The sequence below is a fragment of the Hemiscyllium ocellatum genome, chromosome 1 (genome assembly GCF_020745735.1).
Source record: "Hemiscyllium ocellatum isolate sHemOce1 chromosome 1, sHemOce1.pat.X.cur, whole genome shotgun sequence".
NCBI lineage: Eukaryota > Metazoa > Chordata > Chondrichthyes > Orectolobiformes > Hemiscylliidae > Hemiscyllium > Hemiscyllium ocellatum.
In genome coordinates, this window is record NC_083401.1 from 105,985,988 (window position 1) to 106,001,021 (window position 15,034).

Genomic DNA, 15,034 nt, shown 5'->3' on the forward strand with positions numbered 1-15,034 from the left:
GCACAAAACCCAGTGAATTTCTGTGCATTCACTTTAATTTATGTCAATAGGGCTAAACTATAAAATTATCTGTGGGTGTCTCCTTTTTCTCTTTTAGATGTCAGGCAAACATGAATTTGAAATCAACTGATATTGGATTGAAAGATGCTTGTTCAGAGATATTCAAGAAGAAGTTATAATAGTGCTTGGGGCAAAAGGAATCAAAGGGTATGGGGAGAAAGCAGGAACAGGTTACTGAGTTGGAATGACCTGCTATCATCATATTGAAAGGTGGAGCAGGCTTGAAGAGCCGAGTGGCCTACTCCTCTTTCCATTTTCAATGTCTACTACATGGACAGTTCATTCAGAAAGTATTTGTTGTATGTGCGGTCAAACCAAGGCACACCTTGCCATGTAATACACTTGATGCTTCCATCATCTTTAAGTGTAGGGATTTACATGACCTTCTTGGTCTAGTGTGGTAGAGAAGAACCACTTTTGTGTCTAACTATCAGAGGCTCTTGTATTGAACAAGGTATAGTGTTTTGTATGTTAGGAACTGGTCACAGGTTACTTTGAAATGATGGACATAGTTACAGAAACTATGATGAGCACCTGGTGGTTATTTCTCAATCTGCTGGGATACTAAGCTCAGTGATGGAGGTGTAAATATTTGAGAATATTCCTGGTATTTTAGGGAAGGCTAGGTTTGGGAACACTAAAAAAGATTTTGCACATAGACATGAAATAGGCTATGAGACCAGGAGGCATGGAAGGGATTGACGCTTTAAATAAATGAACAATTGCATTCAAGGGGTAATTAGAAAGTTGACCTGTGGTATCTTTGCAGGTGAGAGTTTGCTAATCATTTTTTCCACCTTATATTTTGAGCCCTCTGTTATAACCATCAATTAAATAGCCTGTGTAATGAAATCCTGCTTGAATGACAGGATCCTTCAACTCAACATTGTGGGAAGGTTACCTTCAGCCTCCAAAACAAACTTTGTTCCGTTTAGCCCCTGACTCTATCCCCTTCCCACCCATTTCAGCAGCCCCAAAACATTAATACTCCTATTAGACTCTGGATTGAACTCTAAGCAGAAACCCATAGAGACAGGTCATTGAATATTTTTAAAGCTGAATTATATCGCTTCTTCATTGACAGAACATGTAGAAGTCGATAGGAAAGTGCCACAGTTGCTGCTGCAGTCAGATCAGTCATGATTTTGTCAAAGAGCAGGTTAAAGGGGCTGAATGACCTCTGTTGCTCCTGATTCATATGTGTATACATACCACTTCCTCTCCATTAACAAAACTGCTCCTTCCACTTGCACAATGTGATCCATACAAAGTGAAAAGAAAAGTGAATCCGTTACATCTAAGGCAATTTGTATGTTGAGACAAAAAAAACAATCTGTTTAATCTTTTCAAATTTTCTCCACCATTTTCCACCATTCAGTGAGATCATGGCTGAACTGTGATTTAACTCCGTATGTCTGCCTTTGCCCATATCCCCTAACACCTTTCGTTAGCAACACTATTATCTCAGTTTTAAAATTAATAATTGATCCGAGATTAATTGGTCTTCGCAGAAGAAATTTCCAAATCTCTGTTACTGTTTGCATAAAGAAATGTTTCCCAACATTACACTTGAAGTGCCTGGGTCTAAATTTTGAACTGGATCATTTTCGATTTCCAGAATGGTGGAAATTATCTTTCTTAACTACTCTATATATTACTTATAATAGCTTAAAAAACAAGTCATTTCTTAAATTTCTAAATTCCAGAAATTACAATCTTTATTAATTCAATCACTCCTCAAAGCTTAACTCTTGGAATCCAGGTATTGAATCTACCTTGGACTCTCTCCAGAGGTCACAGTGCATTAGTTCACAGCAACACAGCATAATTTAGAAAAGGAATGAATGCAAAGAGAATTCAGCCGTGTGGTCTCTCAAGGGGTAAGGTGAGACTGGCTGACCTCTACATTAATGCCAGAAGTATTAGAGGTAATACAGATAGGTTAAGGTCGTAGACTGACACATGGAACTGTGATGTTGTTGTTAAATCAGAGATGAGATTGTGGGAGGGCCAACCCTGGTAACAACATTCCAGGATATAGGATGTTCAGACAGGACAGATGAAAATGCAAAAGTGGAATTGGTGCGGTGAAGTGAAGGTTGCACTATTTGTTAGGACTGATATTGGATGATGCTGTTGATTGACTTTTACTACTTATTGTGAAGACTCCTTTCTTGACTTGACTGAGGAGCATTCCATGTTTACTTTGATACATGGCCATTTGATTGATGCACACACAGTGTATTTGCCACATAAATAGTTGTTGGCATGGTGTTAGTGTGAGATTGGCATAGCACAGTTATGTACTGCAATATGCCCATCCTCTGGACTGATCTCTGCTGACAACTATGATAAACTGTCTGCCTTTGTATCTGCTCTAAACAGCAAAGCCAGAATGAAGTACTGAGAACATTTAGGGTATGGTTGAGGGGGCAAAGCTGGGAGAATACTGTGAGCAGCTAGATGAGTAAGGCTCAAAGTGAGTAAGCAGTAAGAAGGCGAGCGAGGATCCCTGAGGTGCACACTGGTCGAATCCATATCGAGTGCTTTTGTAGTTTGAATGTTACTTGCCAAACGTGTCAGCCCAAACTTAGACATTGTCCAGGCCTCACTGCATTTGAACATGGACAGCTTCAGTATCTGAGGAGCTGTGAATGGTGCTGAACATTGTGCAACCATCGGCAATCATCAACATTTCTGACCTTAGGATGGAGGGAAGGTCATTTATGAAGAAGCTGAAGCTGGTTGGATCTAGGACATTACTATGAGGAACTTCTGCAGCTAGAGCTCAACTCACCAACATAGTTGACTATACTGTAAATTGATAAGAAAGGCATCTTATTTTGTGCCAGATATGACTAAAAGTAGTAGAGATTTCCTCCAATTCCAGTTGACTCTAGTTATGCTGGGCTCCTTGATACTATACTTGGTCAAATCAGTCTCACCTCACCTCTTGTGAATTGTTCTGAAATGTTAAAGATGAAAAGTTTCAACAAATTGTGACTTTTCTTGGCAATATTCAAGTTCTGTACAACAGCATGACTATTTGTAAGAGAGAAATATGGATAGAGAAGCAGAAGCAGAAGCAGGTGGAGCTAAGTAAGCAGATGAGAGGAGAATGGGAGTAAGGGAAACTGAAGAGGGAAATGTCAAAATGAGAAAAAGGCAAAGGGAGACCATATTCTCAACTCATTATGTCCAACACTCAAAAGATTCACTTTTTGGAACTTAGGGAGACCAAGAGGTTAAACAGATCTGGTATTTATAATAGTATCATCAGAGATATAAACTATTAACTCCAACACAAAGCTATTGTTCTTCAGGTTGAATATCACAATGAGCAGTATCTAGAAAAATGGTAATCATTTCAAAGAGGTCACTGAATGTGAGGAGTAGGTCAGAAAATTAACAATGTCAGCATATTGATGATTTTCAGGAAATCAGTTAAAATTACATAGGTTCGAATTCATTAATCATTAGGCCAAGGGCAGAGAAAAACAGGCAGGAATATTATTTAATAAAAGCATGCCAGACACAGTAAAACTTAAAAGGCAAGAATTTGACTCTTTCATTGTTGGGGTATTATGAGTATTCACAGGCTTTCAGATTTATTTGTAGTAGATACATTTGTGGGAAAAACCATGATGGATGACATGGTGATGACAGCATTTGTGCTTGTGTAGTGATTGCCTACCAGAAGCATGCAGAACAGGTAGATCATCACATCAAGCATCGCCAGTCATCCTTGTGGTCTCGTTTCAGAACTTAACATTCCAGTTAAATATTTTCTAACCAACTTGTTGAGGGATGTTATGACACAGCTCTAGAGCAGATGGGACTTGAACCCAGAGCACAAGTGTCCCGTAACACTCCTTTTTTATCCTTAGTTAACCTGTTTTTCCAAATTGTTCAGCGATGTTATGACACCTGGAGCAGGTGGAATATGAATGCAGACCTCCCAGTCCAGGGATAGGGACACTTCTACGGTGCCACAAGAGGGGCCCTAGGATGTTGCTTATAATTGTGGAGGACTAATTGTTACCTTATAGACTGAGAAATCAGCTAACTTTCAATTTTGATGAATTTCACAGAAGGTTTTTCTTTGTGTGCACGAGCAAGATTAGACCATTAGACCATAACATATAGGAGCAGAAATTAGGTCATTCAGCCCATCGAGTCTACTCTGCAAAGAAACATGGCCGATACATTTCTCAACCCTTCTCCTGCTTTGTCCCTGTAACTCTTGATCCCCTTGAAACTAAGAACCTATCTATCTCAGTCTTAAATATACTCAATAACCTGGCTTTCACAGCCTTCTGTGGTAATGAATTCCATAGATTCACCACTCTCTGGTGAAGAAATTTCTCCTTATCTCTGTTCTAAGAGACCTTACCTTCACTCTAAGCCTGTGCCCTGAGGTGCTAGTCTCTCCTACCAATGAAAACATCTTCCCAACATCTACTCTGTCAAGGCCATTCAGTATTCTGTATGTTTCAATTAGATTCTCCCTTATCCTTCTAAACTCCATTAAATGTAGACCCAGAGTCCTCAAACATTCTTCATATGTTCAGCTTTTCAGTTTTAGGAGCATTCTCATTAACCTCCTCTGAACACGTTCCAAGGCCAGTATGTCCTTTCTGAGACATGGGGCCCAACATTGTGCATAATACTCCAAATGTGGTCTGACCAGAGCCTTATAGAGTCTTAGAAGTACATTCCTGCTTTTACATTCAAGTCCTCTCAAAATAAGTGCCATCATTGCATTTGTCTTCCTTGACTCAACCTGCAAGTTTACCTTGAGAGAATCCTGAACTAGACCTTCCAAAGTTTTTTGCACTTCAGACTTCTGAGTTGTCTCCACATTTAGAAAATAGTCCATGCCTCTATTCTTTCTACCTCACACTTTCCCATGTTGTACTCCATTTTCTACTTCTTTGCCCACTCTTCTAAACTGTCCAAAGCCTTCTGCAGACTCCTTGCCTCCTCAATGCTACTTGTCCCTCTATCTTTGTATCATCTGCAAACTTATTCAGAATGTCCTCAATTCCTTCATCTAGATCATTAATGTATAAAATGAAAAGTTGTAGTCCCAACACTGACCCTTGAAGAATATCACTTGTCACCAGCTTCCATTCTGAAAAGGACTCTTCTATCCACACACTCTGCTTTCTACCAGACAGCCAAGCCATGCTAGCACCTTGCCTCTAACACCATGGGGCCTCATCTTACTCAGTAGTCTCCTGTGCGGCATCTTATTAAAAGCCTTCTTGAAGTCCAGGTAGTTAACATCAGTTGGTTCTCCTTTGTCTAACCTGCTCATTACTTCCTCAAGGAATTAGATTTGTCCGACATGACCTCCCCTTGATGAATCCATGCTGACTTTGCTCTATTTTACCGTACACTTCCAAGTATTCAGAAATCTCATTCATCGCAATGGATTCCAGGATCTTACCCATGACTGAGGTTAGGCTAATCAGTCTGTAATTTTCCATTTTTTTGTCTTATTCCCTTTTTAAACAGAGGTGTCATATTAGTGATCTTCCAGTCCTCTGGGACCCTTCCTGATTCTAGTGATTCCTGAAAGATCACCACTAATGCTCCATTCTCTCTTTAGCTATCCCCCTTAGGACATTGGAGTTTCATCCATCTGGTCCTGATGCTTTATCCACCTTCAGGCCAGTCAGTTTTTCTAGCACCTTCTCCTTGGTGATAGCCACCATACTCTGCTCTGCATCCTCACTTTCTTGAATTTTTGGGATATTACTTGTGTCTTCCACTGTGAAGACTGATATGAAGTAATTATTCAATTCCTCAGCCATTTCCTTGTTCCCCACTACTATCTGTCCAGTGTCATTTTCCAGTGGTCATATGTCCACTTTTGTCTCCCTTTTCCCCTGTATATACCTAATGAAACTCCTCTAGTCTTCCTTTATATTAGGTTAGATTCCCTACTGCATGAAAACAGGCCCTTTGGCCCAACAAGTCCACACCAACCCTCTGAAGAGTAATCCACCCAGACCCATTCCCCTACCCTATGTTTACCCCTGACTATGGGCAATTTAGCATGGCCTATTCATCTGACCTGCACATCTTTGGATTGTGGGAGGAAACCAGAGCACTCAGAGGAAACCCACACAAATACGGGGAGAATGTGCAAACTCCACACAGACAGTCGTCCGAGGCTGGAATCAAACCCAGTTCCCCGGTGCTATGAGGTAGCAGTGTTAACCACTGAGCCACCTTGCCGCTCTGGCTAGCTTACCCTCATATTTAATCTTTTCCCTCCTTACTTTTTTTGTTGTTCTTTGTTGGTCTTCGTAAGCTTCCCAATCCTGTTGGTTTCCCACTGCTCTTCAGCACATTATATGCTTTCTCTTTCGCTTTTATGCTATCCCTGACTTCCCTAGTCAGCCACGGTTGCATCATTCTCCCTGTACCACGCTTCTTTTTCCTTGGGATGAATCTCTGCTGCGTCTCCTGAATTACTGCCAGAAACTTCTGCCATTGCTGTTCCACTGTCTTTCATTTTAGGCTCCTGTCCCAGTCAGTTCTACCCAGCTGCTCCCTCATACCTTTGTAGTTGCCTTTATTCAGCTATAATATTCTGTAACCTCTGGTTCTATCTTCTCCCTCTCAAATTGCAGAATAAATTCAATCATATTATGATCACTGTCTCCTAAGGGTTCCTTCACCTTAAGCTCTCTTATCAAGTCTGTCTCATTGCACAACACTAAATCCAGCTCCACCACAAGGTCCTCCAAAAAGCCATCTTGTAGACATTCTACAAATTCTTTTCCTTGCAATCCACTACCAACCTGATTTTCCCAGTCAACCTCCATATTGCAATCCCCCATGATCACTGTAAATTTGCCTTTCCTACACATCTTTTCTATCTCATGGTGTGTTTTGCGCCCTAACTCCTGACTATTGCCTGTACATAACTCTAACTATGTTTTTTTTTACCTTTGCGGTTCCTCAATTCTACCCACAAAGATTCTACACCATCTGATCCTACTTTGTTTCTTACTATTGATTTAATTTCATTTCATACTAATAAGGCAACCGTGCCCTCTCTGCCCATCTGCCTATCTTTTCAATAGGATGCATATCCTTGAATAATCAGCTCCCATCACAATTTTCCTGTCTGCATCCCAGCACGCTAAGTTTAGATTTTTTGAAAACATGTCTGGAATTTCATAAAGCGTTTGATTGGTGCAACATCAGGTTGTTTAGCAAATTGATAGAATTGATGGGCCCTTGGCAGCACAGATTAAAACGAAACACAGGTAGGTCTAGATGGGCATTTCTCATCCTGGAGTTGAGTTGAAAGTGGTGATCCCTGGGGATCAGTTTTTTTTTCTGATTTATGTGAATGATTTGAAGATGGATGTTGAGGGCAAAATCTATAAATTTGCAGAGATTTATTTCATTAAGCTAGGGAGAATAATGAATTGTGAGGATGATGCTGAGCAACATCAGAGGGGCATTGAGAAATTGGCCAAATGGACAGACACCTGGCAGTTGAGTTCCAATGCAGAGAAATGTGAAGTAATGCAGTGAATAATTCCCTGAAAATGGATAGGCATGTTGAAACAGTTGTTAAGGTGACTTATTCTTGGGTTTATAAATAGAGGTATTAGAGAGTAAAAGCAAGGAAGTGATGCTACACCTCTGCAAATCATTGCTCATACCACACTTGGAATATTGTGTTCAGTTCCAGGCAACTTACGTATGGAGGAACGTTACAGCCCTGGAGAGAGTTCAAAGGGGATTTACAAGAATGATACCAGGAATGAGGGATTTTAGATACAAGGAAAGATTAAAGAAAACAGACTTATTCACCTTGGAGCAGAGAAGTTTAAGAGATGAGTTTATTGAAGTATTCAAAATTATGAACAATTCTTACAAGGTAAAGAAGGATATTCTATTTCCACTAATTAGTAAGTAGGGTTCACAATTTCAAGATTGTTAGCAAGAAGGTGAGGAGTGAGATGAGGAGAAATTTCTTTCCTCAGAGAGTTGTTAGGATTTGGAATGCACTGCGGGGCAGAGTAGTGGAAGTGGATTCCGTAGGAGGTTTCTGAAGAAAGCTGGATATATATTTGAAAGTGATAAGTTTCAAGGGCTGTGGAGAGAAGGCTGGAGAATGGGACTTGCTGGATAACTTTCAGGAGCTGGTACAGACACAGTCTGTTAAATAGCCTCCTTCTGTACTAGAAAATTTCGTGATTCTCAATTACCTCCAATCTGTACAACTGAATTCCGCAAATTCCCTACCACAGCAGTGACTCCTGATAACCCCAATTGGATTTTTATTGAGCTGATCCCCGGGACTGACTATGGCCCACACCCTTGACTAACCTGGGCGAGCAGCCCTGACTGTAGAATGACTGGACTCCTGGCTAGTACCTGTACAACTCCCTAACTGACACACTATGACTCCCCATGACTGGACTTACAGAGATAACTATTTCCCACACTCTGGTCTCAAGTGGAGCCTTGATTTTTGTGTTGAAGTCCTGGAGTGTAAATCCTGGTTATTTGTTACAAAGTCCTAGCTGTTTTGCTCCCATGTGTTTAAAACAAAGTTGTAAATACAAGACTTGCACCAGGGACAAAGATACTCACTCAATAAAGAAAAAAATGCTGTACTTTGAGCTAAACTGCAACTGCTAGCTAAGCCAAAGGCATTAAAATCCAAAGTCACTGTGTCTCAAGGACTCCTCATTTGGATAGGAGGGAGATTCTTATAATCTAATCACAGGCCCAGGGATCATTAAGAATTTCAAAAGAGAAACCAAAAAAAACTTGCAATGTAAATCCACTAATAGACAGCTCAGAGTAAGAATTTTAGTACACACCTGAAAGTGGTAATAATGAAATACAAATGATATAAATCTGGATGATGTCAACTATCTGAGGATATAAAACATCCATCTTTATTTCTGAAAGCGTTACCTTGAAAGGTGAATTTCTTCAAGGTTCCTCCTAATGCATTGATGTAATGTTGTTGTATGTTCAGCAGAAAATTGGGGATTAGCTGTAAAATCGTAACATAACAGCTTCTGGATGACCAGCTTATTACGTATCACTCAATGTTGTCAGATCGAAAAGGTGATTTGATATTTGTGCTTTGCAACTGGTAAATTCCTTCAGTCAATGTCAAAAGAGCAACTTGTTATAATTGTGACATGACTCGCACACTAAACACACAAGTGTATGCTTACTGTTAACATGCAACATTGATTACATTTGAGTCCATGGATCTGATGTACAGTAGTGTAGACAGCTCAGAAATGTCCCACTTGTACCAGGGTGTCTACCATAGGCAGCAGAATTCAATGAGGATGAACTTAATGAAACTGAGGTAGGAACATTGCTCACTTATGTGGATATGACCTCCTGCACAGAATCCTTTACCTACTCTTCTCCTCCCTCTTCCTGCAGTTTGTCCTCATCTGCCATCAATGTTACTCATAGGCAAATATAACATGCAGGAGGAAAAAGTGAGGTCTGCAGATGCTGGAGATCAGAGCTGAAAATGTGTTGCTGGAAAAGCGCAGCAAGTCAGGCAGCATCCAAGGAACAGGAAATTCTACGTTTCAGGCATAAGCCCTTCATTAGGCTTATTCCTGATGAAGGGCTCATGGCTGAAACGTCGAATTTCCTGTTCCTTGGATGCTGCCTGACCTGCTGCGCTTTTCCAGCAACACATTTTCAAATATAACATGCAAACTAGTGTACCCTTGTCTGAGAATGAGGGACTTGAACAGAAATCTTAAAGTCAAGATGAAGTCCTTCAGCACCAGCACACCATTTGCTATAGATTTCAGAAATGTTAAATGACAGTACAAACCACTGCACCCTTCCAGAAAATCAGCAAGAGCCAGTAACTCCAACTTCACCGGCAAGTAATTCCTTTACACAGAGCTGGCAGGATTACCTTTCTGTTGCTGAATATGTAGACAAGTGTCACAGACCAATTGACATCATGACTGTGCACACATTCACTGCACATGTCCTGTGCCAATGCTCAAATCCAATTCTTGCTGAAATCCGCTATGGCTCACAGCTGAGATGTGTGAGCACATTGGGAATACTGTTCTAGAGCCTCTAACTTTGAAAATGCAACCACCTCTCAACCATATTTTATGGCCAAAATCTTCCACAAATCCCGAAATATCATGAAATGTAATAATTAAAAAAAGGGTTCTCCACATGTGTGCGAACTAATTTAAAACAACCAAAAAATTTTTTTTTGAAAAGGTACACTGAAACAGTGAACAGTTTAATTGGTGTTCCTTAGTATATGAAATATTTGCTATTGTGGAAACAGCTTTATAAATATACCTAGCAGGGCCTGTGCTCTTCAGAAAATGAGGCATCTTGAAGATCATACACAATGTTGCTACTGAGTGTCAGTGGTGAAATGACTGAATGTTTTGGATGTGCAAAGGGCTTTTGCCTGAAACGTTGATTTCGCTGCACTTTGGATGCTGCCTGAACAGTTGTGCTCTTCCAGTACCACTAATCCAGAATTTTGGAGTCAGGAGGTGATCTACATGCAGCAGTATTCCTAGACTCTGACCTACCACCCCCTCACCAATCCCCCTCCAACTTGGAAGCTAGGTCTGTCACTCAGGCTGATGTCTGAGGGAGGAACATGTGGGAATGAAAAGACTAAAGAGTTAAGTCTTTAGGAGTCTAGCTTTCCTATCTGAAACTCTACTGCCATCCTACCACTCTAACCCCATCCAACCTCCCCAACACCAATGTAAATTGCCTCTAATAATATCCATCAATATTCTCATCTTGCTAGATATCTTTACATGAATTCAGCTCTCAGGCTATATACATTGGCATCGGCTTTTGGCAGAAATCTGGATAAACAACTGCCACAACATTCAAAAAACTCCACACTGTCCTGGAAGATAATTTTCCATGATCCTATATATCTCCCACTAAACTCAATATCCATTCTTTTCATCACTGGCACATTGTGACCACAGTATGCTACAATCTACATGATGCACTGATACACATCACATCACTGTAACTCTGATAGCACCCACCCTGTTTTTTGTGATTTCTACCATTAAAGACAATCTTTCCTTGAACATCCTGGTTTGGAAAATATATGCTATATTATATATGTTGACTGTTCTTCAAACTGGACTTGAAATGTTATCTCTATTTCACTTTCCACAGATAATGCCAGAATGGCTGAGTTTCTAAGCACTAATTATTCTCATTTCAGATCTTCAACTTTCACATTATTGTGCTTTTGTTGGACTTAATTATGATTGTTTACAGTAATTTGTCATTTGACATCATGGGATTTGCTCCTGTTGTTACAATATATTGACTTAAAACCTCTGTGTACAGAAAACTCATAAATTCCATATTTTTCTTATGGATTTTTATCAGAAATGCTTTGATGTCTAATCTCTCCTTTGCACTTTGCTGAAAGAAGAAGCTGTCATTTAAAAATGCATTGAACAAATTTCTCTTGTACTTATGGTGACAGTAAACACTGTAGCATGGATACCAAGCAACAAAAGGCTGTTAACTTCCTGTTAAAGAGGCTAATAGTTATTTCCTGGAGAATGAAAAATATTTACTCCAGACATCATATTTACTGATCAAATGAAGCAATAGGTTAATAAAAAGTAGATTTTGGAGACACCTGAAATAAACACAAAGCAGATGTTCTTGCACTTAGTAGACCAACTCCTCCCCTATGGAATAATTAATATATATTGAAGGTTTAGAGGAGTATGGAGTTTAAAATTACCCACCAGGTGTATCTGCTGTTATTATGCATCAGAATATTGACTTCACAATGTACAATATCTCTGTGACCCACTGAACTTCACTTTTTGGGTGATTTTAACTAAAAGCAAACCAGTCACCAGATGCTCCAAGCCACAGCAATTAATTGAAAAGGGAATAGAATGCTTGCCATTTTATCAAGAAGACTGGTTTACAAGAGAATAGTAGTCATCCTTCAGCTGTAGAGACCATAGAACACAGACTCCTGCGCCACAGAGCTGCTTGGGACGAACCTCAACAAGAAACATTTCATCCCTCTCCAGACTTCCTTTGCATGGGCACGTTCCAGAAGGAGATGTGTGACAGTCTCATCCCTCCTGTAGCCACTTCGAGCGTAATGTGTGGTGGCGCAGAGTTTGGGCATACATTCGGGATCTCACAGGTGATACTTTTCTTGCAATGAGCCAAGCGATGTTTTGTGCTTGTTGAAAATTTCTGGTGACGAGGCATATTGTAAAATGACTTTGACAGTCTGCTCAGGGAACCACGCAACAGGATTAACCGTCTCCTTTTCCCACAGGCGCTCAAGGACACTAAGTGCTGACCACTGCCTAATGAACTTTTGGTCAAAGGTGTTTCCATAAGATCCGTACAGTGCGGAAACAGGCCCTTTAGCCCAACAAGTCCACACTGACCCTCTGAAGAGTAAGCCACTCAGACCCATTTCCCTATCCCATATTTAACTCTGACTAATGCACCTAACATACACATCCTTGAACATAATGGGCAATTTAGCATTGTTAATTCACCTAACCTGCACATCTTTGGACTGTGGTAGGAAACCAGACCCATGCAGACATGGGAGAATGTCCAAACTCCACACAAACAGTTGCCCAAAGCTGGAATCAAACCTGGGTCCCTGGCGCTGTGAGGCAGCATGCTAACCACTGAGCCATGTTGCGGTTTTCTTTCACATTTTTCCACGAGGGATAGATGATTCATGGAGAATGCACCAGGGAACCCAAAACCCCAAAGGGGTGGTACAGTGGCTCAGTGGTTAGCACTGCTACCTCATAGCACCAAGGACCCAGGTTCAATTCCAGCCTCAGGCAATGAGCACATTCTCCCCATGCCTGCATGGGTTTCTTCCAGGTCCTCCGGTTTCCTCCCACAGTCCAGGATGTGTAGGTTAGGTGAATTAGTCATGCTAAATTGCTCTATAGTGTTAGGTGCATTAGTGAGGGGAATGGGAATGGATCTGGATGGGTTATTCCTCAGAAGGTTGGTGTGGACTTGCTGGGCCAAATAACCTGTTTCCATACTGTAGGAAATCTAATCTTTTATTTAAAATCAAACCAGGCAAGTTGACATTGGTGTATTAAAGCATTGCCATGAGGATTATGTGGGGTAGTTTTGTCCCACAAACTTTATTTAATTCAAAAAGGCATAATGCATGGGCATGTTCCTTCTGTTTCCTTAGGACAGGATCCTGTCTATGAATTTTTTTTTTTATTTAACCTATTTTTCTGACCAATCTATTCAGAGATGTTATTACATACTTCGGAGCAGGTGGGATTTGAACTTGGGTCTTTTGGGGTAGGGACACTACCATTGCACCACAAAGGGGCCAAGTCAACAGGCAATCTTAAATTTGTTGTTCGTGTCATTCTTAGCACAATCAAGACTGGTTAGTAAGTGTCATCCAAATGTAAGTTGGAAATCCAAATATCTTGACCGCTGTTGAGTGTCAACCTCATTATTGTGGCTCTGGACATGTGTGGGTCAAACCAGGTAAGGACATCTTATTTTCTGCCCTGAAGAATATTAAGAATCAAATGGGCTTTTAATTTCATTATCATTATTATTAATTAAAGTAACTTTTCTTCCTGTTTAACTGAATTTAAATCCTACCTCAGGGTTTGACAGGGTAGGTGCTGAGAGAATGTTTTCCTCGTGGGGTAATCTAGAATGTGGGGGTCCTAATTTCTGAATAAGGGTCACTCATTTAAAACAAAGATCAGAGGAATTATCTCAGAGGGCCATGAACCCGAGTGGGCAAGCTTTGAATGTATTTTTGCAGGGATGGACAAAAACTTGTACAATTGGGAAATTAATTGTTATGAGGAGAAGGGAAGCAAGAACAAAGCAGCACGCTTGATTGGTACTGCATCCACAAACATCCACTCCCTCCACCACCAACGCTCAATAGCAGCACTGTACGCTATCTACAAGATACTTTGCAGAAATTCACAGAAGATCCTCAGGCAGCACCTTCTGAATTCACAACTACTTCCATCGAGAAGAACAAGGGCATCAGATACATGGAAACACCACCAACTTCAAATTCCAGTCCAAACGCTCACCATCCTGACTTGGAAATGTATCACTGTTTCTTCACTGTCATTGAGTCAATATCCCGGAATCCCCTTCCTATTGGCACTGTAAGTCAATCCCTAGCAGGTGAATTGCAGTGATTCAAGAAGGCAGCTCACCATACCTTCAGAAGACCAACTAGTAACAGGCAATAAAAGCTGGCTGGCCAACAATGCCTATATACCATAAAAATGAATTTTAAAACAGTGAAGTTGGGCTAAGATTAGATCAACAATGACCTTATTAGATTGGAATCCCTACATTGTGGAAACAGGTCCTTTGGCCCAACAAGTCCACACCAACCCTCTGAACAGTAACTCACCCAGACCCATTCCCCTGACTAAAGTACCTAGCCTACACATCCCTGAAAACTATGGGCAATTTAGCATGGCCAATTCACCTAACCTGCACATATTTGGATTATGGGAGGAAACCCACACAGACACAGGGAAAATGGGCAAACTCCACACAGACAGTCACCCACGGTGAGGCGGCAGTGCTAACCACTGAGCCACCATGCCACCCCAAATTAAATGTAGAGTTGGCTCAAAGATTTTTATGTTTCCTACTCATATTTCTTCTATTCACACAAGATGTAGGAGAGCTTTGCTGTGCCTCACAATTAAATCAGGGATCTCCTTTGACTCAATCTCACCTCTCTTTCCATGACTTCAGTGATATCTTCTAGCAGTCAAACCTTCAGGCCCTGCTACTTTGTTCCTTTGCCGCTGTCTTGTGATGGTTGGAAAGTCATAATGTGTTGGTTAAGTATCATCCGGGTGTTAAAATAATGCCAGCTTCTTCCATTTCAAAGCAGGTATATTTAGAA